The sequence below is a fragment of the Phyllobates terribilis genome, unplaced genomic scaffold (genome assembly GCF_046119375.1).
Source record: "Phyllobates terribilis strain yellow unplaced genomic scaffold, ASM4611937v1 Scaffold_4__5_contigs__length_816908805, whole genome shotgun sequence".
Classification (NCBI taxonomy): domain Eukaryota; kingdom Metazoa; phylum Chordata; class Amphibia; order Anura; family Dendrobatidae; genus Phyllobates; species Phyllobates terribilis.
In genome coordinates this window covers 681643002-681647171 of record NW_027362764.1, presented here as the reverse complement: position 1 = coordinate 681647171, position 4170 = coordinate 681643002, and the positions used below count along the sequence as shown (strand labels likewise).

Here is a 4170-nt window from a genome sequence, read left to right as displayed (position 1 = left end):
CACAGGAATCCATATTTTAAATAATTGATTCCTCTCCTCATTGGATAAATCAAACTTATCAGAGAAGCTCTCAAATGTCTCTGAATTTCTACAGGCATGGATTTTGACATCATATTTTGGCATGATTTTGTATAATTTCAGCAAATTTTTCCTCATTTTAATTTGGAGTTGAGCCTGGGTAATTCCAGAATTCTCTGATATTTTTAGTGGCTCTTGTACGTCCGTTCCTACTACGTCACTCACGTCTCCTCCCACATCACCTAGTATGTCGGTTTCTCGTATGTCAGTCATGTCTCCTCCCATGTCAGGTTTCTGTATGTCCGTCTCTTGGTCAGACCCAAGGTCACCTTCAGTTACAGACACGTGTCTTACTTCTTGTTCATTTTCCACATTACAGTCTGAATCAGTATCACCGTCTGACACTTCTACACTATTTTCCTGCTTAGAAAACTCTAACACAAGACTATGAAAAAAATCTACCAAATGTAGAATATTTCTCAATTTCTGTTTGTCTCTATTTACCAATTTAGAAGTTAACTGTAAATTCTGCAATTCACATTCTTTGTATAAACTGAGCCACAAAACTTCTATGTCATCTCCTACATTAACTTTGAAATTAATATTACTTTGTTTAGCAAAAGAAGAAATTATATCCATATTTTGCTTACCTTAAGATTCCTTGGCTTCTCTTTATCAGCACGTCCTGTCTTCAGTTCGTATGATTCTTTTCCTGTGTGATTCTGTTCCTTGTTAGCACCTCTGCTTCCTGTCTTTCCTCAGTCTGTATGTCCTTTCTGCTTCTCGTGACAAACTAGTGAATTTACTGACACGTGAACAACAGCTGTTCAGCTCGTCAGGACTCCCCCCTTGTTCACGGAAGAAATTCACTAACTTAATTTAAAAAACAAAAAAACAGGACTGGCTGGCTCACCATTGTAAAATAATACTCTTCCTGTATTATTTTTTTCTACTGAGGACTTCTCAAAGTATCAATATCACGATATTCTTATAAAAAAATGTATCTATTTATTCTTGGATTGTCCATTAAAAAGAATCAGATTGCAGCAGGTACATACAATAATTAGTTATAAAGTAATTGTCCATTTGTCCATAATTAGCTTAATTGTTGAGATTCACCCATCTTTCCTTGCATCCTGGCTGGTAAATCATGTCTTTGTCCAGCATGTGTCCAGGCCTACATGTCATCTGCTTCTCAGCATGAAGATTCTGTGTCTTGTGGGGTGGGCAGAGCAAGAGAGCCCCCCCTTTCTGTACCATGGGCTTTTATAGCCAGTCGAATGGACACCTGTTCTACATATGGTAGTGAACCAAAAATACACACACAAATAGCGCATGTCAACTAGACATGATGGCTGAGGCATAGAACTCAGAAAAATGATTATCGATTAACATTCCAAATGAATTTCCATAATTAACCATTTAACAGAGACTGCCTGGGAATGCCAGGTGCTGTAGGCTTTTGCTTTTTCCTTCCTTCCACCAGCAGGGGGCACTCTCTTCTATGCCTTTTTTCCATTCCCTTTCACAAGTGCACACATTCATTCTCTTTTCTTTTTTTCATTTGCTTTCTCTCTTGCGCTATTTCATCTCTGCAAAATACCAGAATCCTTCTGATCACCGTGGGCCTCCAGCATTGTTGCTTCTTTACTTTTAATACTAGGCTCCTTTTCACCAGGACCAGCGTCTCCCGCCTGGCTGGAGGCAACCACCGGTAACCCCAAGCAGAAGACCTTTGCAGGCAACACGACCCTCCCCCCTGAAGAGCAGCTCAAAGTCACTGGAAACCATCTCACCCTCTTCCTTCATTCACCCCTGGACGTCTCGCTCCGTCCCCAAGTTATGCGTCCAGCTTGCTCTTTCTGTCACAATACGCGATGAAGGGTTTACCCTGCAGGAGACCCCACGCCGAGACATTTTTGAAGACACCTGATGCAGCGGGTGAATCACTGCTAAACAAACCACACCTGTAGGGACGGCACAGCTTTTGCATGGACCCTTCGGAGCCCGCCCCGTCACGGCCAGATTGCTCGCCACCAAGCGATCCTGAGAAAGGCTGGCCGGGCGATTGATCGGACAGCGTCTACTGGCCATACCACCTTGGATACGCCCGATCTCGTCTGATCTCGGAAGCAAAGCAGGGCTGGTCTCGGACAGTACTTGGATGGGAGACTATTTTGATGATGTTTTGCCCTACTGCCCAGCTCGGCTAGCATGGAACGGCGCCTTGCCGGACACCGACCTTAAGTAACTTAGATGATGGAAGCCCCAAGGCCTCTGAGCCAGTTGGCAGCTAAGTACGCTACCCCGCCGCCTTAACGCAGGCCTGACACCAAACTCTTTGCCACGGCTAGGAGTGCTTATTGACTCAGCAGCTCGCCGTGTGGAAATCATGGCGTTAAAAGCACCCGGGGCCGTGAAGGGGCCAGGCTTTCAGCAGGTGCCCAGGGAAGGTTTTGGATGCCGGCCGAATAGCGAGGGCCAGCAGAAGTAACATGTTTCTCTGCAAAGAAGCTTGTGTAACCAAGCCAGACGGCTGACAAAGAGCTAACCTCAGTGCAAGGAAGGCAAGGAAGGTGCGGAAGGAATTGGGGAGGGGGGGGTTGATTCCTGCTAGGGCCCTGAAATCATAAAACAGGCAGGAGAGTCTGACGCATGGTGACGGAGAGGTTGTAGGGGCAGATAGGGGGTGTTGTCACGTGCGAGCACGTGGGCATGCTGGCTTGTGTGTGAGAGTGCGCTTCCTAGGTGTGGCGCGCTGCATACAGTCAAAGGGATTGTTCCCTTTCATTAAAAGTTAATCCCCGGCTGCAGGCTATTAGAAAGCAACTAACCGCGCTCTACTCACCCTACCCGGGTCTACCGGTGAGTCTCGCCTCTGCTCCCGGCCTGTGGCATTGGCCGTGAAGCTGACGTTCCGTCGACAGCGCTGCAGCCGATCAGTGAGCTCAGCGTCTCTGAGTGGGGCGTTGTGTCTACAAGACCTTTTAAGGAAGCCAGCAAAAAAATTGAAGAGAAGGGAAAGCACAAAAGGACCTGGTCTTGCTGAGCACTGGAAAGGGCAGCCGGCAGCCAGACGTCAAAGTAGAAAAGCAGCAATTGAGAGATCTGTCTCTGCCTATGGCCACACCAATCTGAACATGCCTGATCTTGTCTGATCTCAGAAGCTAAGCAGTGTTGGGCCTGATTAGTACTTGGATGGGAGACCACCTGGGAATACCAGGTGCTGTATGCTTTTTCTTTTTTCTTCCTTCCACCAGCAGGGGGCACTCTCTTCTATGCCTTTTTTCCATTCCCTTTCACAAGTGCACACATTCATTCTCTTTTCTTTTTTTCATTTGCTTTCTCTCTTGCGCTATTTCATCTCTGCAAAATACTAGCATCCTTCTGATCACCGTGGGTCTCCAGCATTGTTGCTTCTTTACTTTTAACCACTTCGCGCCAGAGCCTGTTTTTGCCTTCGTGACCGGGCCAATTTTTTCAATTCTGACCACTGTCACTTTATGAGGTAATTACTCTGGAACACTTCAACGGATCCCCCTGATTCTGAGACTGTTTTTTTGTGACATATTGTACTTCATGATAGTGGTAAAATTTCTTTGATATCTCTTGCGTTTGATTGTGAAAAAATCGGAAATTTGGCGAAAATTTTGAAAATTTTGCAATTTTCAAACTTTGAATTTTCATGCCCTTTAATCAGAGAGATATATCACACAAAATAGTTAATAAATAACATTGCCCACATGTCTACTTCACATCAGCACAATTTTGGAACCAAAATTTTTTTTGTTAGGAAGCTATAAGGGTTAAAAGTTGACCAGCGATTTCTCATTTTTACAACAAAATTTACAAAAACATTTTTTTTAGGGACCACATCTTATTTGAAGTGACTTTGAGGAGCCTTTATGACAGAAAATACCCAAAAGTGATACCATTCTAAAAACTGCACCCCTCAAGGTGCTCAAAACCACATTCAAGAAGTTTATTAACCATTCAGGTGCTTCACAGGAATTTTTGGAATGTGGAAGAAAACAATGAACATTTAACTTTTTTTCACAAAACTGCTACTTTAACCTCAAATTTTTAATTTTCACAACGGCAGCCAGAAAAAATGGACCCCAAAATGTGTTGTGTAATTTCTCCTGAGCACGC

The 4170-nt window shown here is 44.2% G+C and overlaps 1 pseudogene; it reads left to right on the top strand.

The window, feature by feature from the left end:
• Positions 1-3134: 3134 nt before the first annotated feature.
• LOC141267416 (5S ribosomal RNA) lies at positions 3135-3253 on the top strand (annotated as a pseudogene).
• Positions 3254-4170: the final 917 nt, after the last annotated feature.